Here is a 22,074-nt window from a genome sequence, read left to right as displayed (position 1 = left end):
CATGAGACCAATGGAGCTCACTTTAAGGATACCATTAAGAAAAAGGAAGAAAGAGCTTAGGATGCCCCAAAGCTTTCCACAGCCAGCAAAGTACTTTTGAAGTGCAGCCTCTGCACACCAGAGACCTGAACCAATAATCCAGAGAATGTGAGTTGAAATCCAGTTTGAGAATTTGAATTGTTTTTTAAAAAATCTGGGAACTTAAAAAAGCTGGTATCAGTGAAAAGTGATCAAAGTTGTCAGATTGTCCTAAAAGCCCAACTGGTTCACTAGTCTGCCATCCTTTTCCAGTCTGACCTCCATATGACTCCAGTACTACACCAATGTGGTTGACTCTTAACTGCCCTGTAAGGTTTCCTAGCAAGGCACTCAGCAGTATCGAACAAGAAGAAGGCCAAGGTACCCCCTTCCTAAGGGCATCTAGGGATTGGCAATAAATGTTGGCTTAGCCTGTGATGCACACATTTTTTTTTCTTTATTATTTCATGGGATGTGGACCTCGTTGGCAAGTCTGCCATTTGTTGTCCTTCCCTAAATTGTTCTTGAACTGAGTGGCTTGCTAGGCTTTTACAAAGGGCAGTTAAGAGTCAACCATATTGCTGCGGGTCTGAAGTCGCATGGAGGCCAGACCAGATAAGGAAGGCAGATTTCCTTCCCTAAAGGGCACTAGGGAACCAAATGGGTTTTTACAATAATCGACAATAGATTCATGGTCACGATTACTGAGACTAACTTTCAATTCCAGATTTTTAAAAAAAAATTAAATTTAAATTCCACCCAATGCTGTAGTGGGATTTGAACCCATGTCTGCAAAGTATTAGTCTGGGCTATGGGATTACAAGTCCATTGACATTACCACTACACCACCATCTCCCTTAATAGCCTGAAATAAAAACAGTAAATGCTAGAAATGCTCAACAGGTCTGGTAACATCTGTGGAGAGAGAAACAGGTCAAGGATATTTCTTCAGAACATACATCCTGAGATTGAATTCAAAAAGAAATGAAATGAATGTAGTATAAACACATGGCTTGTCAGTGTTACATTTAAGTTCTATGACATCCACATTACTGGAGATAACAGAGTAATGGTTGTTATTTTTAACTAATGATGCATTAATGTTACAGAGGTTCTGCTGGGCGCAGCTCAGGTTCTGTAATAAAATTAGTGCAGGCTCCTTCAATGCCAGAAATCCACCTGAGGAAGTGCTTTACTTGCCAGGTTGCCGGGAGTAACAAGCTACTTGTATCAAATATAAATGGCCACATGCTGCAGGCCATCATTTTTGCAGAATGTGGGTAAACTAAACTTCCCATTAGTACGGGTCAGCTGAACATTTTTAGGCATTTGCTGGCCTGTGCCATCTTTACTCCAATATGAGGGAAGGCCAGTGGTTAGGAAAATTGTTGTCCATTGCTCTGACACTTCTAAATCTGACGCACAACCAACATTAAAAGAATTCCAGAACACTAGCACCTCACTTAATTCATTGCAGGATGTTCTGCAGAAGAAGTTAAACAATATGTTCATGCTGCAATTGACCTTCAGAATTGATGAGTCTGGTTGGGTATGCAATAGATACAGTTGCTGTATCTTAGTTAGCTGCTGCCATTTTGATGAGGAAACAGTGCTAAATTATTTCATTCTATTACTGCCGCATTTCTATTTCTTCCAACTTGAGCTGCTTCTTAACACCTGCAAAAGAAACAATTGACGTGGTCTCTGATAAGATGAACGTAGTCTCAGACAAAGAGAAGCTCATGGCTCAAGACATCTTAGGGTGAATGCTGTCCCATGTTATTTTCCAAAATGCAGCATACTTTTGTCCAAACTCCGCTGAGGCATTTCAACCTGAATTCAAAACAAACCAGCTCAGGTTTCCTAGGTAACCAGTTTATTTTAGACATAATTGGCGGTCTGATAGCTTGGCATGCTGTTGAGGTAAGATATCAACTCACATCTGCAATTTCCCACATGACAAGTTCTCTATTTAGCTCTCTATCTCTTCTCTCAAATATTAAATGTGATTTCCTCTGATCTAAGTCACTCCTACCTAAGTCACTGCGCTCTGACACGGTGACACGCAGGTCTCAGGAATTTGGCCAAAGTAAACTGACCAGATACATTAAGGCTGGTGGAATTGGAGGCTGAAGGCCTGAACTGTCTGAACCTGGAAAAAGCCTAAGCTGGGCTGGGGAGCAGCGATTTGGGGGTGGGATTCATTTCTACCAGGCACCTGCCTCCTTTTCCTGGGCATCAGAAAAGGAGGTGGAACTCGAGGGATAATGCCACCTGGCAGCATCCTGCTCCTGCTGGCCCACAAAAGGAAAGAAAATGAACTTATTTTTCTAGGGGCTCTTCTGACCTCAGTTCCTCTTGCCGCCAGGTTATTCTGGTGGAGAAGCCCGTGGTTGCTTCTCTGCACAGGCCTCAGCTTAAAATTGAAATGGGGGTCCTGATGACATTATAGGAGTCCGATCTGCCTACTTAAAGAAGGGTCCTGCTGCATTCCATCAGGTGTACCTTCATCTGCTCAAAGAGATTAAGATTGCAACTCGTGGTAAAGTGGCAGGATTGCTATGGCTATTTTAACTGCCCATCCATTGGTTTCTGCTGAGCAGGCAGCTTAAAATTGGCCCGATCACGTCCAAGCATCATTCCATTGGATTGTATACCCTGCTCACCTGACTGTAAATGTGATGTCTATAACCTACATAAATATGATACCGCTGTTAACATCTTGTGAACACGAACCCCCAAACTTCCCGGCCCTTCAAACCATAGGGCTCATTTTCCTGCTGGGCAAACCAGGGGTGCTTAGTGTGTTGGGAAAACCATATCTCCACGAACTGTATTTTTCTTCTGAAATTTGGAAAGACATTGCATTATTTGGACACTTCTTTTTACAAAAAGGTCATAAGTTCACCTTTGGGCTGGGAGTAAGCATTCCTTTTCCAAGAAATCACCTCAGCAGCATGGTAATTAAGAGGGAAAAGCTGTTTGCTTGTTTATACTGCAATTATTTTAATGGATGCGAAAAAAAACTGGTTTAAAGGCAAAGACTAGTGATTTACTAGAAATCATATGACAGGAATGAGCTTTCAGTTTTGGACTTGGTCTTTTGAATTCAGTTGGGACTGCATCAAGAAAGTAAAAAGCTGCCCAGCTCGCCTTCTTGCCTTGCCTGAAATAAAGTGGTTATCAGTATCCAGCTAAGAACTCTCCTCTCAGTGGAACTTGTCTGTCTTTGGAAACCCAATAGATGGAGGCAAGAAGGATTGATCCAGCTATATTCTCCTCCATGCCAAAGCTCTATTGGTGAGAACTTCCATACACCCACTGGGATCAGCAGCCCATCTTCATACGAGGGAGCACCAGATTGACAGCATTTAAAACCTGTGAACTTTATCCTTTATTTTATAAAGCCTATCCTCCAAAGCCCATCTCTGCAGAGACCCTATCTGTTTGTCCTTTGATTGTTTGTGTGTGCATGGGGAATTTTAAAAGGGGCAGATAGTTATACTTCCAGATTACAATTGTGTGTTAACCAGTTTCGCAACTCAGTTTAAAAAAGAAGTTTTGTTACACATGAACATACAAATTAGGAGCAAGAGTAGGCCACTTGGCTCATCAAGCCTGCTCCGCCATTCAATGAGATTGTTGTTGATCTGATTTTTACCTCATATTCCTGTCTACCGCCAATAACCTTTCACATGCTTGCTTATCAAGATTCTATCTACTTCTGCCTTAAAGATATTCAAGGACTCTGCCTCAACCACCTTTTGAGGAAGAGAATTCCAAAGTCTTACAACCCACTGAGAGAAATTTTTTTTCCTCATCTCTGTCCTAAATGGGCAACCCCTTATTTTGAAAGTGACACCCGAGTTCTAGATTCTCCCACAAGAGGAAACATCCTTTCCACATTCACCCTCTCAAGACCACTCAGAATCTTATGTTTCAATAAAGTTGCCTCTTACTCTTCTAAACTCCAGTGGATACAGGCCTAGCCTATCTTATAATAAATCAATCATTCTGAGTTTATTGAAAGATGCCTGGTTGAAGTCTCTTTTATTCTGGGTCTAACAGTAGCGAAGGTAAAAAAAAACAATTGGCCATTTTGGTGAGTGAGTTAAATTTTTAAACTAATGGTGTGACCTGCAGAGTAGTGGGGCTAGATAATCTGTGCACTCCTTCCATCCTGGTTGTAACAAGTGCCTGCGAGAGTATCCATGGAAATGAAAATTGGACAGAGTGTATAATAGGTATCATCCATTTGCATCCCTGCTGAAGTAGGATTACACTCCAAGGATTCTGTGGCAGCAATACAAAGATCTGCTGCCCATATTCCGACGTGCACCAGATCCCACTCACACATCATCCCTGTGCTCGCTGACCTACACTGGCTGCCAGTCCAGCCATGCCTCAGTTTTTAAATTCTCATCTTTGTTTTTAAAAGTCCTTCCTATCTCTGTAGCCTTCAGTTGCCAAGGCTCTAGAATTTCCTACCTATGCTTCTCGACCTCTCTATTTGATTCTCCATGTTAAGGCCATGTCATTGTTGGGTGCCACCACCAGCTATTCCTGCACATTTATTCTCTGTATTTCAAACAGTGCATGCCTTTCTTCTTCACTAAATTGTTAATGAACGGGGGGTGGGGGGGGGGGGGGGTATACAGTGAGTGAGGAAGCAAGAAGTGAAATACTAGCATCACTAGATAATCAGAAATGTGCATTTTCCTCAGGCTGTGGCACATCCACAAAGGGAATAGAAAGATAGAGGGGTTGGAATGGGTTCCTGAATAATGTGGCTCACATGTCACTTGGAGCCAAAAGAGTGACATGTGGCTTTCCAATTATTGTTCTGTAACAATTAAGAGACACAGAATGTGCTAAAAATAAATCCTCATGTGGCATATGCTGGCCTGCTTCCCCCATCTTCAACACCCTTTATGATCTTTCTCCCCTGGATCTATAAAACTTTCTCCTCATGTGAGGTAAGAAATCTCAAGGCCATTATTTTCTGGCCCCTCCAGCCAGCGGGATCTTCCGGTCCAGTAGCAGTTTGAATGGCTTGTTGTATACACTGTGGCAGGATCCACCATCCGCTGCCAGACATTCCCAGCTAGTATGAACGATCTTATTCCTTTAAAAAGATAGAAAAAATGAGAATTACCTTCCAAGACCAATAAGAACAATAACCCAGGTGTCTGCATGCAGCCTACAATAGCACAATGACAGCTACATGCAGTTAGATTCCATTTGACGCTTTTAGTAGAGTGATTACATGCCTGTCTGTGTGTCAAAAATCACTTCAAACAGAAGGCTAGAGATGTAAAGGCCACCACGATGTCTCCTCGGTATTAAGGCTAACCAATTCAAGCACTTTTCCAAAGTGTGAGAGAAGAACACTGTAACTAATTGCAGACATGCTTATGTAAGTGCATTTTTAGAAGTTGTGGCTGAGTTCTCTTATTTTCTCGAATCCCTTAAAGCCATTAAACTTCTTCCTGCACTGAGAGCTGGTTCGTGGGATTGTGGAGTTGGCACAAAGAGCTCTGGCCCCCTCTACTCATTTGCCTTGAGTTTTTCTCATTGAGGGTTCTCCATCTCTATACCAAATCAAGCTTTCTTGATTCTTTGAGCCTCCTGTAGTAGGATTTGCACTACAGCATCAGCAACCCTGCGGAATGCTTAGAGTGGACCTTTCAGACTCTGTATGAAATGGATCTTTGTGGTTTTCTGAGAATTGTCGCCCCTTTTAAGTTGATGCAGGTGTTTGAATCTTGCAGCAGCTCCCCTCAAACTAGCAAGCTCCCAATCACGCACGTCCTCAGCCCCCACAGCTCATCCGATATCTGCATGGCATTCTAATCCCAGAAACTTTGATGTGGTTGGTGCTCATACCATCAGGTGACGGAAATCACAGTCCACCATGCTTCCAGGGGTATTGCAGCCCTGCAGAAAATATAAGCTGAAATTAATTTTGTATTACCTGCACTGGTATTATTCAATACATTTCCAGGCACCTTTCCCTAGCCATTTCATAGATATGTATACAGGTTATCTTTAACAGGACAAAAGTGCATTTCCTGCTGTTTTCACTGATGAACATGTGGGGAGGAGGATGTATAAATGCCATTGCCTCACTGTTCCCTTGGAAATGAATTCACTTTCCAGCACCCAGCCCTCAATCTCAAAATCCCAGCCCGATTCCTAATTATTCCATCTCCATCATTTCCTCTTTTTAGATTTAGTGAATCGATAGCCTGGACTTTAACCCAGCCTGCCCCATGTGAACGAGACAAATAGGTGGTGAAAAATGTTGGTTGCATCCACTGCCATTTCGCAGTGATGTTTTCAGGCAGGAGAATGTCTCCCTTCTCAGGCAGGCGGAGGCCTTATTTAAATGCAAGAGTCATGGTTCGATGATGCCATCCACACTGCAACATAGAGTTTATGCTAAAGTGCAGGAGCCACACCCAGAGGAATATGTAGGATTGATGAGATTGGAATCAGGAGAACTGAAGCTAAAGTAAAGGGTCAATAAGCTGCAGCTCAATGTAATCTTTGGGCTGGATTTTATAGCCCCGAATCAGATGGGCCAGCCCCTGCGCTAACATAAAATATGGCATGATGGCGTTGAGTAGGCAATTTGGTCCTTTGTGTTTTTCCAGTGGAATTTCTGGGCTGCAAGTGACTTATACGAACTTTTTGTCATCTTATTAGCCTCCGAGACTTTTCCATCATCAAGGGTGCTATTATTATGAGTTAGTAAGCGACTATTGTAAGTGGAGCTTTTCTGTTCTAAGCTCTCTCTATGCCAGGTACTGAAGATTAGGTAAGACTTCCTGAAAAAAAAGTCCACATGAGTTGCAGAGGCCACCAGTCAAAACAATGATGCAACCTAGCTTTAAGAACCGGATATAGAAATATTGAAAACGGGGGGAATGGCAGTTTGGCTGACAGTCAAGCATCATCCAATTGGGTAATGAGTCTTTTTGCTTTCAAGTTGGTGTAGGGAGGCAGTATGTCACAAGGATGGATGTGTTGGCCGACTAATGGTAGGAGCATGGGAGAAAGTCATATGATGAAACCTCCAGGAATAGGTTTAATCACAGTTGGCAACCCTATCAGCTATTCATTATGATCATGGCTGATCACCATTACTCAATTTTTCCACCCTCTCCCCATATCCCTTGATTCCCTGAGAACCCAAAAATCTATCTATCTCAACCTTAAATATATTCAATGATGGAGCATCCACAACCATTTGAGTGAAGAAATTGCTCCTCATCTCAATCCTTTTCCTGAGACTGTGCCCCATGTTCTAGATTCATCAGTCAGGGGGAATAACCTTTCAGTGCCTATCTTGTCAAGCCCCTTCAGAACCATGTGTGTTTCAAGAGATCACTTCTCATTCTTCTAAAGTCCAGAGTGTATAGGCCTAATTTACCCAGCCTCTCATCATAGGCCAACCGTCTCATCCCAGATCCCAATCTCATGAACCTTTGCAAGAATACCTCTGATGCAAGTATATCCTTCCTTAAATATTGAGAACAAAACTGCATACAGTATTTCAGCTCTGGTCTTAACAGAGCCCTGTACAAATTATTGCATTCCCTTTGCAATAAAGGCCAACGTGCTATTTGCCTTCCTAATTGCTTGCTGTACCCGTATGCTAACTTGCTGTGTTCTTTTTACCTAGTACACCTAAGCCCATCTGAACATCAACATTTACAAGTTTCACGCCATTTAAAAAATACTGTTTTTCTATTTTTACTACCAAATGAATACTCTCACATATCCTCACATTACACTTCATCTGCCTACTCGCTTAACCTGTCTACATATGTAGCCTCTTTGTGTCTTCCTCGCAGCTTACATTCCCACCTAGTTTTGTATTGTCAGCAAACCTAGATACATTTGCCTCTGTCTCTTTGACTAAGTCATTAATATATATTGTAAATAGCTGAGGCCCCAGCACTGATTCTTGTGGTACTCCACCAGCCACAGCCTGCCAACTTGAAAATGTCCCATTTATTCCTACTCCTCGTTTCCCCTCTGTTAACAAATCCTCAATCCAGACTAATATATTACCCCCAACTCCATGAGGCCCTATCTTGCGTATTAACCTTATTTTGTGGCAGTTAACTGAATGGCTTTTGGAAATCCATGTGTGCTACATCTACTGGTTCCCCTTTGCCTACCCTACTAATTACATCCTCAAATAACAAATAAATTGGTCAACCATGATTTCCCTTTCGTGAAATCATGTTGACTTTTGTCATACTATGATTTTCTAAGTGTATTGTTAAGACTTCCTAATAATAGATTCCAGCATTTTCCTGACGGATGATGTCAGGCTAACTGGCCTGTAGTAACCTGTTTGCCTTTCCCTTCTTTTTTGAATTGCAGAGTTACATTTGCTAACTGCCAATATCTGCTGGGACTATACTGGAACCTAGAGAATTTTTAAAAATCATAACCAATGCATTCAACATCTCTGCAGCTACCCTTTTTAGAACCCTAAGACATTGGCCAACAGGTCCTGGGGATTTGTCGGATTTTAGTCCTTAAGTTTTTCCAGTAGTTTTTCTTGGCTGATACGAATTACCTTAAGTTCCTCATTCTTTTAGCCCCGACATTACCCTCTGTTACTGATATGTAATTTGTGCGAAGACAGACACAAATATTTCCTCAACAATATCATTTCCACATCCCCTGTGATAATTTCTCCTGTCCTGTTTAGAAGTACATCCCTACATTTAATATGCTAGGTCTGGAAGTGATGCTCAAGATTTCGGCTGGCTGCCTGATTCACATCTACATCGGGAGGGCAGCCCAACATTTTTATTCAATTGAGGCCCATGCAGGCTGTAAAAGGCCCAGGCCTCACGCTGAGGAGTCCAAGGGAAACTGTACTGCCCGCCCCAAATGCACTCCGTTAAAATCCGGACTAATATTTCAGTCATCAATTTATTTCGCAAAGGCTTTAGTTCTGAGTTAGTCAGACTGCACAGAGATAAAGGTTGATAAGAATTGGCGAAAGAGCGACAGCCAAGCTGAAGCAAACCATCATTAAAATGGGCTATGCATGTCTGATGCTGATTAATACCCAGTTTTTTTATTTACGAAATTCATGGATTTCTATAAATTGGATAATGTATGTGCCTGTGGGCAGCCTTAACAGTGCAGCTAACCTTTTACAGGGAAACACACCACAGCTCTTAAACACTGCAGTATAATTTCTGATGATTTACTTTTAGTGGGTTTATTAAAGGAATTCAGGGTATCGCTCATGGTGAATAGGTGCAGACACAGAATGGAGATGACAGGGCAGCAGAGCTAAAGGAATTTTTTTGCAGATTGAAGTTTCTCAATTAGCAATTAATACAGGGAATAAAGACAAAAAGCTAAAAGCTACAGGGGAGTTAGTGAAGCAAGAAAGGGCTTATATTTATACTACACCTTTCCACACCCTCAGGATGTCCCAAAGTACTTGACAGCCAGTTAAGTACTTTTGAAGTGTAGTCACTTGTAATGTAGAAAATGCAGGAGCCAATTTTGACACAGCAAGCTCCAAATAGCAATGAGATAAATTACCAGATAATTAGTTTTTTATTTAGTTGGTTGAGGAATGTATCTTGACCTGGGGACTGGGGAGGTATTAAGTAAAAGTAAAGGATGTAGGCAGAAGCACTAGGAGGGTTTCTGGAGGAAATAAGGCTGAAACTAGATATGAAGCAGGCAGGTGGATGGATCTTTGGATCCTCAGGAACTATAGAGAAAAGTAGCAGAACCCATTCGTACAATCGTAATGTCAAAATCTAAAGGATAATTATCTTGGTGGCAAAGTTGAAACTGGAGAATAATGATAGGTCAGACCAGCCATTTATTTTCCACAAAGAGATGGGACTACAACTATCCTTTGTTTAGCACTCCAGCTGTGTTCCTAAAGAACGGCATGCTAAATGAAAATGTGCTAAACGGAAATCACTTTCCCATAAGGAAACATGTAATAAGGGTGGATGACGTTCCTCTCCTGTAATATTTACATTAAAAACCTATTGGCTGCCTAGCTGGGCCAAAAATCCTCGTACTAACTAAACTAATAATTTAAAAACTTTAATTACTTTAAAACTCTTTCTGCTTACCTCCTGCTCACTGCTTCCTCCCTCCAGCTCACCACTTCCAGCTCACCGACCTACCCAATCGCCGACCCTCCCACTCGCTGCCTCCCTCCCCGACCCCCCTGCTTGTCGCTTTCCTCTACCACTCCCTCTCACTCACTGTTTCCCTTTCTTGAACTCTACGAGCGGGGGCTCAGGAGAGGGTTGACGAAAGGGAGGAAGTGCACGAGGGAGCGAGAGGGGCTGTGAGTAGGAGGGAGGGAACGAGCAGGAGGATCGGGGAAGGAAGTGGCAAGTGAGAAGGAAGCGGCGAGCAGGAGAGTCAAAGAGGGAGGCAGTGAGCGGGTTGGTCGCCGAAGCAGAAGTTGTTTTTTTAAAAAAAGAAACTGAGCATGCTCAGTGACTGTGCTAAAGCGAAAATGGAGGCAGCGTAATTTGGGGAGCGTCTCTAATTTACAAACCGCGCTAAAACAAAAACACGCTATTAGAACGCGCTTTAAACAGGGAATACCTGCATTGGGGAGTTTTATGTCTTGGATAAATGAGTTTGTTGGCCAACTGAACTTTAACTACACGCCTTCCTATGTTCTATTCGATTGCTGTTTGCAATCAATAACGGGATGATACTGATGTAAGAATAAATATTGATGGCTTATTGAGACATGGGGCAGAGCACCAGATCATATGTACTCATTCAGAAATCTCCAGAGCTGGACTTACAGTGCCCAGTTGCCCACGCCGTACAGTGATTCGTCAGTGCTGTCACATGATCAATACACTTGCATTCTCTTAAAGGGACAGGGTACCTCACTTTACATCCCCCTTTACTTAAAAGTACAGCTAACAAGCTTAAAACACATTAACTAGTTACATAATAACTATTTACAGGTCAAGTCTCTCCGGAGGCCCTTCTTTGACAGGTTGAATGTTGTAGCCCAACAACCTCAGCTAGTGTTCCCGAGACCTCCTTTTCAGAGGACAGTTATCCACTAGGTTCCTCAGTGGATGTTGGCAGGTTTGTCTCCCTGACCCCCTCGGGTCCCACAGGTGCTTCCAAATCGTGCGACCTGTCCTCTACATGTGGCACAACCTCAAACGTAGATGAAGACTGCATTTCTTCTTGTGGGACTGGTGTTCTTTTGCGGAGATGATCCATGTGTTGTCCAATTATTCGGCCAGTTACCGAAACACCATAGGAGAGGGGTTCAGTTACTGCACTCACCTCGCCTAACAGTCAATTGGGCCCATCTCCAAAGTTCTTCATGAGGACCGCATCTCCCACCGTGAAAATTCTTTCGCGACCATAACCATTGTGCCTGGTCTTCTGCGCATCTTGGCTTTTCTCCACCCTCCCCTCTAAAGTCGGCCAGATAAGGGTCAGGCAGGTGCGGAGACGTATTTTCATTAGTAGTTCTGCAGAGGCAATGCCAGTCGTCATGTGTTGCATGGTCCGGTATGTGAACAAGAACCGGGACAATCTTGTGCCGATGGGATCCCCTTCCATCTTTTCATCCCGGATTTAAAGGTTTGGACTGCCCGCTCAGCCATGCCGTTCGATGCTGGGTGGTAGGGTGAGGTTTTGATATGGGTAATGCCACTAAGGGCCGTGAACCTATGGAACTCCCTGCTGGTGAAAGCAGTCCCATTGTCGGACACAAGGACCTGCGGCAACCCACGCACTGCAAGACATGCAAACGGTCTATGGTGGCAGCCAACGTGGGCTACCGGACTTCATAGCCGTCCATCCATTTAGAGTCAATCAGTAAAAGGAACATTGTGCCCAAGAAGGGTCCCATGTAATTGACACTGAGGTGCACCCACAGCCGGCCCAGCCATTCCCATGGGTGCAATGGAGTTAAGGAGGGAGCTTTTGCAACTGCTGGCATTGAGGACAGCTTTTGACCAGGGTATCTATCCAGGGTATCTGTATACAAGTCCATGCCTGGCCACCACAAATAGCTGCATGCGAGCATCATCATTCTGCTAATGCCTGGGTGAGCACTATGTAGCTAGGCTAATAATGGCCTTCGCCCCCTCGGGGGCACAATAACCCTTGCTCCCCAGAGTAATATGCCGTCCTGGCAGGAGAGTTCATTTTGCAATCAGTATAGAGCTTCATCTCCTCCGATTTAGATCCACCTGACCAACCATTCAAGACTTGTTCCCAGACGTTAGACAATAGTGGATCCTGGCTTGTGCACTCACAGATTTGCCTGGCCTGAACAGGGGAGGAATCCAGAAAATTTAACACTTAAGACTGTGGAATCGGAGCCTCCCCATTATTAGCTGGCAGGGGAAGGCAGCTTAGTGTGTCAGCATGTGTGATTTGAGTTCCCAAACGGTGAACAAAAGTGTATTCGTAGGCGGCTAATATTAGTGCCCATCTCTGGATGCAAGCTGATGCAATAGGTGGTATCGCTTTGTTTTCTCCAAATGATCCCAGTAGGGGCTTGTCGTCAGTTATAATATGGAAATGGTGACCGTGGAGGCATTGATGAAACTTCCGGACACCAAACACAATAGATAAGCCCTCCTTTTCAATCTGGGAATATCGTCACTCTGCGACACTGAGTGTGTGAGATGTAAAACCAATGGGTCGTTTGGAGCCATCCGCCATTCGACGTGAAAGGACAGCCCCTACTCCATAAGGGGACGCATCACATGTTAAAATTAATTCCTTCTTGGGGTCAAAGTGGACCAACAAGGCCGACAATCTTAACAATCGTTTCACTTTCAGGAAGGCATCCTGGTGCAGGGCTTGCCAACTTCATTTCTGGCTCTCCTTAAACAGGCTGTACAATGGGGCCAGCACAGTCGAGAGGTTTGGGAAGAATCGGCTGTAATTGTTTACCATGCCTAAGAAGGCCTCAAGCTCTCTAGTATTTCTCAGGGCAGGTGCCTCGCGAATGGCCTGGACTTTTTCTTCCACAGGATACAGGCCCTGCGCATCAACCTTGTGGCCCAAGTAAACTACCTCCTTAGCTTGGAACAGACACTTCTCTCGATTTAAACGTACTCCCGCTTGTGCTAAGCGTTTGAGCACCTCTTCCAGATTTGCGAAGTGTTCACCGTCAGTCAGTCCCGTGACCAATATGTCACCCAAGCAAACAACAACATGGGGCAATCCTTGCAGCAGGTTTTCATCGTTCTTTGGAAAATAGCACACACCGAGGAGACCCCAAAGGGTAGACGTGTGTATTGGTACAATTCTCGGTGCGTATTAATGGTGACAAATTCACGAGAGTCCTTTTCCAACTCTACCTGTTGGTAGGCATGGCTCATGTGGTGCCCCCTGCCGACTTTCAAATATATGGTGCCCCCTGCCAACTTCGAATACAATTCCTCAATCTTGAGTATCGGGTGTCTGTCAAGTTTGGCCACCTTATTGATAGTTAGCTTATAGTCACTGCATAAACGCACACTTTGGACTGGCTTCAGTACAGGTACGACGGGTGCAGCCCACTCAGAAAATTGCACTGGTTGTAGGATGCCCAATTCGGCCCATTTCAATTTAATCTTTTTGAGCCAGTTGTGACCTATTAAGCTGGGGCCCTGTCCAGGTACCACTAACAAGGGCAAACTTTCAGATTGATCTCCATATGTCACTGAGACTTGACATAACCCTTTCAGTCTTATTTCTTCGCTTGTGTATGTCCTCAGCTTTGTGTCCGAAACTTCTAACTTCAGAGGATGGGTTCCTTTACTCAGATATCTAAATGTTTGCTCTCCAATGATAGACATCGACGCCCCATATCAACTTCCATCTTAATGGGTTGTCCGTTAACTGTAATGACTGCTTGGGTTGGCTCGGTTCTACCCACTTTGAGGTTATATAACGAATGGATGTCTGATCCTATTTCTTCTGGCTCTTCCTTGAGGCATATTTCATGATTTTTCCTTCTGCCTTTATAGTGTTGTTTTAGCTTTTATCTACAGTGCCGCCTTATGTGGCCATAGCGGTGGCTGAAAAAGCACTCGACTTGTTTGAGTTGTCGTTCTCTCGCTGGAGGCCTGGATATATTTCTCTCATTCATTTTGTGGGTTTTCACTGCAGTGCTGTTGTTTCTCAATGGTCTGGAGCTAGAGAGCGTTTCCCGCTTTTCCGTGGAGTCGAAGTTTTCGCGCCTTTTGTTGCTGGATTGTCCCGCTCGACCAGATGGACGGCGCCATTTTGTGTATCTTTAATAACTTTGGAATTTCTGACAGCACTCTCCGTCATGGCAGCTAATTCTAATGCCTTATTGAAGTCTAGACTAGGTTCGGCTAGCAAACGCCTTTCGACAGTATAATCTCCAATCCCGCACATCAACCAGTCTCTCAACATATCACTAATGGGCATTCTGAATTCGCAATGCTCAATTAATGCCTTTAAAATGACCACATAATCAGCTATTGGTGTCTCCTCTGGAAGCCTGTTCCTTGAATTGAACTTGAAGCGCTGCATAGTAACAGGGCTTTGGTCTCAGGTGGCTCTGTACAAATTTTTATTAACTTGTCGAAAGCCTTCAAGTCTGGGGCACTAGGTGACATGAGGCTGCGGATCAGCCTGTACGTTTTGCTCCCACATGAGGACAAAAGAATTGCCCTCTTCTTTTCCTCCCCCCCGATGTTGTTAGCAGTAAAAAAAACACTATGCATTCGACATACTGAGACCAGTCATTTGAAATGGGGTCAGATGGATCGGCCCGCCCGAACTGCGACATTATGAACGATTGCAAGGGGACTGCATTTCCGATAGGCTTTCCAGGTAATGACAAATTTAAGCGTTTGACTTACTGTGAAGTTGCCCTCTCTCTGGGGTCTCGTATAATTCTGTCCATAGCCATTTTTCATGTATTTGCCAGTTTAAATGTATTGATGCTTTAAGAGCAGTCACCTTTTTTTTTAACTCTGTCTCTGCAGGTGTCGACTTTTTTCTGCTGGGTTTTGTGCTCTTTTCAAGTTTTGGTGAGATCCCCACGATCGCGATTCTGCCGGTTTTTTTTTCATTTTAAACTGCAGCACTGCTTTCTGCTCTGATTGCCGGCTGTCACCTATTTTATAAGTTAAGTACAGATGCTCTTTCCAATGCTTTGTTCATCTGTCTTGAAATTTATTTTCTTTTGTTCTTTATCCTCGACGCCACTTTTATGTCTTGGGTAAATGAGTTCGTGGGCCAACCAAATTCCAGCTGTGCATCTTCCTATGTTCTCATCAATTGTTGCTTTCATTCAATAATGGAGAAAGACTGATCTAAGAATAAACAGTGATGGTTTATTGAGACATAGGGCAGAGCACCAGATCATACGTGCTCACTCAGAAGCCCCAAGAACTAGATTTACAGTTCCCAGTTGCCTGCGCTGTACAGTGATTCGTCAGTGCTGTCACATGATCAGGACACTTGCATCCTCTTAAAGGGACAGGGTACCTCACTTTACCACAGGGAGGCAAAAAGAAATAAACTTGCCTCAAGTTTTGAAATACCCAGCAATACAAACATAGCGAAGAATTGCAGTATTTGAGCTCTGAAGAGCACAGTTTCCATTTATTTTCCATGGACTGGCAGATGTGCCATTTATTTATTAAATTTAGATGGCAAGAGGGGCAGGTTACTAGGGTGGGGGCGGAATCAAGAAGCATACTTCAAAATTAAAAATATATGACAATAAACGGTGTGGAACAAAATACCTGAAAGATTTTGAGTAACAATGTTTGGAGTCAGCCATTTATTTCTGACACTGGAAAGAGTGATTAAGAAAATGGACCAAAACAGCCTGAATAAGTTGCTAAAATTGTTTGTGCAGTTAAAAGCCAAAACATACATTTATTTTGTCAAAGAGTACAAAGGAGGTATTTCCATTGAAGAAGGCAAGTGTAACATATGAACTAGGAGCAGGAGTAGGTCACCCAGCCCAGCAAACCTGCTCTGTCATTCAATAAGATCATGGCTGATCTGATTGTAACCTCAGCCCCGCCTACCCTTTCAACCCCTTGTTAATCAAGAAACTACCTAGTTCTGCCTTAAAAATATTCAAAGACCCTGCTTCCACTGTCTTTTGAGGAAGGGAGTTCCAAAGACTCATGACCTTCTGAGAGAAAAAAAATTCTCCTCGTCTCTGTCTTAAATGAGCGATCACTTATTTTTGAACAGTGACCCCTAGTTCGAGATTCTCCCACAAGAGGTAACATTCTCTCCATATCCACCTTGTCAAGACCCCTCAGGATCTTAAAGGTTTCAATCAAGTCACCTCTTACTCTTCTAAACTCCAGTGGATACAAGCCTAACCTGTCCAACCTTTCCTCATAAGACAAACTGCCCATTCCAGATATTAGCCTGGTAAACCTTCTCTGAACTGTTTCTAACGCATTTACATTCTTGATAAAGGAGAGACTGTGTATTGTAGGTGTTTCCTTACCCCATTAAAATTAATGGACCAAATCCTCTTAGAAAATATAATGGTGTTTTAATGATGCATGCTGTTAACTACTATGCAAATTGGCCTGCAAATTCAGGTGATTAAGAAATATAGGGCTGGAAGTCAACACATGTCAAGGCCTGCCCCATAGCCATAAGGCACTGTGGGTAGGCTAAATTGTTTAACAGTGGGACTTCCGCCACTAAGTAAGAGGAAGTCCCACCCTCAGAAGCTGCTGACCAATCTGATTAGCTGAAAGCTCCATCAGTCCTGGCAGCACCAGAGGTCAGCATTGGCCACTGCCTGGACCACAGGAAGAAGCCCAAAAAGGATCATGGCTGCCCAGGAAAGGTAAGCCCCAGGATTTTGAGAGGGGTTGGGGGGGGAGAGGGATCCTAGAGCCCAGGGAGAAGGGGGTGGTGGCTAGGTTTTGTAGGGCAGGCGGTGCGAAAGGAAGGGAGGGGCAACATCTGTGGTGGGGGGTGGGGGGATGACTCTGATGCACGCACCCTCCAAATGAGGTGCCTCCCCCCCTCCATCCCACCTACCCTGTTTTTTTTCACATAGGCCTTAAAAAAGCCTGCCCACTCTTGTCTGAGTGGCGTATTTTGGCGTGGGCAGTGTATTATTCAGGTCAATAGGCTAACAAGCCTGATTGATCTTTAATTATTAATTTAAATGTGGCAGGCAAACCACTGATATCAGCACAAGTTTAACTCAGAAGAACTTTATTACACAAAAGTCAAAGAATATGAATACTAATAAGTACAATCTGTCTTCAATCGTCAGTTACATTACAGATATTAAAAGTATAATGAATACAGATATTTATACTTTCTTTCTACACCCATTTTACTTACACCCCAAATAAACTCAAGTCAGATACTTATCAACAATTGGAAGATTAACCCACTTGGTCTGAGTACTGTTTCAAAGATTCATACATGCAGGCTGAATTTCTGGGACCCTTCGTTTACTTCCTCACAGTTGTCCTGTCAAATCTCCCTGTTCAACATGGGCATCTCTAGCATCTTAAGCATAGTCACCCAATTGGGTCATTTAATCATGTGGGAGGGTGGCAGGTGGGAATCCCGCTGCCTTCCCGCCTCCACCCCAATTAAGCCCATGGTGGGAAGGCTCATGGGCAGCTTTCCCGTCCTGCTGCCAATTGAGACCCTTAAGTGGACAAATTAATGCCCACTAATGGTCTCATCCCTCCGCTGCTGGTATTAACCCAGTAGCAAGGGGGGAGTCGCCATGCAGGGAGCACGACAAGCAAACCCATGTGAGGTTGCTTGTGGGCTTCTGGGTGGTGGGAGATGTTAGGGGGGATGGGGGAGTTCCTTCGTTCATTGGCACCCAGTGACTGATTGAGAGACCCAACATCAGAAATTGGTGGTGGTGGGGTGGGAGGGGGGATGGGGACGCTGAGAGCACTCCCCACCCTTGTTGCCAACCCCACCCTGCACCCCTGTTCCACAACCCCACCCCACAACCTCCATGCTGCCTTCACTCATGTGTGGGCCTGGGATCCAGCGATGATATGAGGCTTTGGGTGGGTGCGTTATTACCAGCAGCCACTGCCTCCCTGATGGCACTGCTGTTCAATGCTCTTGGCAAGTAGGATTTCTGCCTCTGGGGTCTTCAATCCTGGGGAAGGCCTGCCAGTGTCCAGTTAAGTGCTTGAGTGATACTTAACTCGGCGGGCTTTCCCTAAAGGAGACGCTCTCCAGCAGGCAGGTAAAACACCCATTGTCTCCATTAAATACCATCCAATGAGTCACTCTGGTCTTATCACAGCCTTCACAGAGACAAAGGGCAGGATCATTTGGCCCCGCCAGCAATGGGCAGGGGCACTTAATTTGGCAGGAGGCAAAAAATCTGTTCCTCGACGGCAGGATGAACTGTTGGAATTTTGTTCTCTCAACTTTCAAGGCAGGTTAAAGGCGGGTCAAGCTTCCCAACTATAGAGTCCTGGATTCTGTAGGCTTCCAGTCTGGAGCATGTTATCAGCAAGTCAGTACAGTAGAAGGTACAGGTACGGAGCTGACCCATAGGTCTTAACCCAACTGTGCCCATCTCCAGACTGACCCTGTCTCTGGGTCAGGTGCCTTCCTACATCACTGCGTGGGTAGGACGGTACTCAATCCCACATTAACCCTTTATGTACCAGATCCCATTACTACACGCCCCCATGTCTTTATCTCATGGATATAGAGTTACTTTAGTTTACTTCCAAGTCTTACATTGTTATAAGTCTTGTGCATTTACCTTATTGTTGGAACCTTAATGCTATTTCAGCATTATTGCTATTACAGTATTAACATTAACAACGTTCTCCCCATCTCCCCCTTCAAGTCCTTGAAGTTAGAGGTTCAGGTCTGGAGGCCTTATAACCCTTCCACATCTCGTTCACCATTCTGTTGGGAGAGTGGTATACTCTGATGTTGCTTGTTCTTGTTGGCTTGGGGCTGGACTGGTGTTTGGGTATGTTTTCATCTGTTTCTTCCATTGCTTGAAGTTATACCACACCTGGTTGGTCTGGCTGGTTTGGCGGCGTGTGGCTGTTGTTATTCTTGGCCATTTCTTGCGGGGTGGACAAAAATGGTAGTCTTCTACTTGGTGGTGTTTTTTCATCTTCCTTCTCCATGTAGGTCATCTGGAAGCTCACTGAGACTGAGGAAGAGTGTTCCTGTGGCAAAAAGAAGATTGAGTAGCATGCTCACCTCTACTTTTTGTTGTTGATGGTGTGTAACTGTTCTAAGTTCCAGCATCCCTTGTGGTTTTGGCATGCTGGCTGGAAGTTGCTCTGTGTGCACAGTGGTTGGTGTGTCTACCAACCGTACCATCATCATAGTTGGAGGTAGGGGTTCCTCAGACTGTTGATGCTCTCTGGTGCCACTTCCACCGGAGGTGCTATGGTAAATCATATGCAGTAGGTTGGTCTGACCATTAGGGATTTTCCAGGACCTGGAATGAAGATGGGCAACCCTGCTCCGCAAAAAGAAACGAAAGGTCACAGATGAAATCAGAGTCTAAATACTGTTTGGTGTTTGAGGACTCAGAGCCATGCTATTCTGGCAGACTAATGACTGTGGTAGTCTTGACATCTTCCACCAGCTGGATAATATGGAGGGCTACACAGGCATCCCTTGATCGGAAGAGAGAAAGGCTGATTGTGGATGAGATACATCAGCTCAAAAATTTGTTTGTCACCATACCTCAGTGGTTCAAGGATCATGCCAAAGATTGGGAGTCGGACTCCCCTGTCCCATACAGTGGAGTGTCCGTCATTCGAATCCAATGACCTTGTAGCCATGGTTCCTCATCTGACAGGACTGTCACTCTGGCACCTGGATCTAATGTAAAGTTGGTTAGATGACCGTTTACCACTGTATCAGCATTCCAAAATGAAGAACCACATTCCCCCCAAGAAGCATAGCTGTGTGTCCTTTGGGTTTTCGGTCTCGACCTCGTGGATTACCTTTGGGATGTCTGTGTGGTGCTGGGATTTTGACTTGCACAATTTACCAAAGTGTCCCTGTCGTTGTAATGGAAGCATTGGGCAGTGCTCACAAGATACTGATCTTTCCTATGAGGGCCCTCCGCACTGCAGCGCTGGCATGGTCACTCTGCTGGGCAGTTCAGGGGTTGCATTCCTTGACCTGTGTGATCTCTGCATTTTAGTTACCCGCTATGGTGGACTGAGGGTTGGTTTTTGCCCCAAGTAGAGTTCTCTCCCCTTAGGATGGTCCTGTGTTGCTCTTGTAACTTAGACAGTCCAGCTAGCTGGATTGCCTTGTCAAGGGTAAGATCATCTTTAGCTTGTAGGAGGTCAGAGAGTGAATTGTTTGCAACACCCACCACAATTCTGTCTCGGATGAACTCAGACTTTAAATCGCTACATCCTTCTGCCAGCCTGTCGAGATCGTTTTTGAAGGAATTGAAAGGTTCACCAGGGACCTGGACCGTCTTATTAAATTTAGCTCTCTTCAGTATTTTATTGGATTTCAAGTTGAAGTAGACGTCGAAAGATTTCAAAACATCATCAGCTTTGACAGATGATTCATCAATAGCTTGTCGTGCAATGATGTTGTCTGCCCTTGGTCCAATCAAGTTAAGAAGTGTACTAACTTATTCTGCCTCAGATTTTTTTATTGAGACCTCCAGCAACACTGTATCTTAAAAATCATCTCCTCCAAAAACCCCAATTTTGAGACTGGTCTGGGCCAGGGGTGAATCCCAGTGGAGCTGTAAGTGTGGAATTGCAATCCATTTTTGAAGATTTAAAAAAGTGTGGGTACAGCTTTTAAGAGATTACAGCCTTTCAAGATGGCGTCGCCGGTTACTACTGAACAAAGGATCTTCCCACACTTGCCGGGTTTGGCAGGCTTTTCGAAATGGAGGCATGCTTTTGCCTGAAGAAGAAGGGACTGCAATGGCGGCGGAGGTCAGCTGGCTGCCGATTCAATCAATTCAGCAGTATCACATTATGAGCTGGGGCTCTTGGAAAAGAACCACGGGCTTGCTGTTTCCGAACCTGGACGGTTGCAGTATACCCAGAGTGGATGAAATGAATGATTAATAATGATTTTTTGTTCTTGCCATGCCGAACTTGGGAGCCATGTGCTGAGACTCAGAGTCTGGAATCGGGTTTAGCAGTGAGTTGCTTTCAAACGATGCTTCCAACTGAACGCCTTAAAAGGGTTTCTCAGGGCTAGCTGGCCAGGAATTTTAAAAAAATTATCTCACCCTGCGCTGCTTGCTGAAGCTGAACTTCCAAGGCCGAGCAATGGAGTGCTTTGCTTCCGTAAAGCTTCTGCCTTTCTTGTCAGCTTGCAGGCTCTTGTGTCTCTGCAGCTTTCTCTTTCTGGTGAACTTTCTCAGCGTCTGTAGCTTCAGTTGGGAGTTAGGTTCAGTGCAGAATCCATTGAAGGTGTTCTTTTTCCTAGTTTCTCAACATTCTTGTGAGGATGGGAGTTTTAATCCCGAGGCTACCACCATTAAGAATTCTGCTTTGTTCACAATGAAGTAGGCTTCCATTCTGGGGACGTTAACAGCAAGTCTTTACTAACAACAACAATGTACATTTTACAGTAGGAGGTATGGAGTTGATCCCATTTTAGTTCTTAACCCAACTGTGTCCATCTCCAGACTGACCCTGGCTCTGGGTCAGGTGTCTTCTTACTTCACTGTGTGGGCAGTACTGTACTCAGTCCCACATTAACCCTTTATGTGCCAGATCCTACTACTACACCGATGAACAATGCCAGAAGTCCTTTTGCATGCAGCATCTCTTGCATGCTTATTAAAATGCCACCTCACTGGAATTAAGCTCCCCCTCCAAATTAGGTTCCGCACCAGCGAGAAATTAGAAATTTCAATTTTACACCTGTACTTAAGTGGCACGCACCTGGTGAGCTTCACTTCTTCCAAACCTTTGAGGTCAGTAGACACTGTTTTTGCCTTCTAGGGCACTCCCATAACTTCACTCATATCGAGTGCCAGTAGCAAAAGCTGTGCTAGGCTGGAAAGGAGGATAGGGTGGA

General features: G+C 44.4%; 1 long non-coding RNA gene across 3 annotated transcripts; it reads right to left on the bottom strand.

The window, feature by feature from the left end:
• Nucleotides 1-1,877: 1,877 nt before the first annotated feature.
• On the bottom strand, nucleotides 1,878-10,804 carry LOC144693326 (uncharacterized). Of its 3 annotated transcripts, none has more exons than XR_013579511.1 (3): nucleotides 10,642-10,804; nucleotides 5,827-5,955; nucleotides 1,878-5,143 (listed from the first exon to the last, which is right to left on the bottom strand). It is a non-coding gene; the product is annotated as an uncharacterized LOC144693326 (long non-coding RNA). The 3 variants fall into 3 exon arrangements; XR_013579510.1 differs by lacking the exon at nucleotides 10,642-10,804 and adding an exon at nucleotides 10,155-10,496; XR_013579512.1 differs by lacking the exon at nucleotides 10,642-10,804 and adding an exon at nucleotides 9,469-10,060.
• Nucleotides 10,805-22,074: the final 11,270 nt, after the last annotated feature.

This window comes from Cetorhinus maximus, chromosome 18 (assembly GCF_964194155.1).
Source record: "Cetorhinus maximus chromosome 18, sCetMax3.hap1.1, whole genome shotgun sequence".
In the NCBI taxonomy this organism is placed as follows: Eukaryota; Metazoa; Chordata; class Chondrichthyes; order Lamniformes; family Cetorhinidae; genus Cetorhinus; species Cetorhinus maximus.
This window is presented reverse-complemented; position numbering and strand designations above follow the sequence as displayed.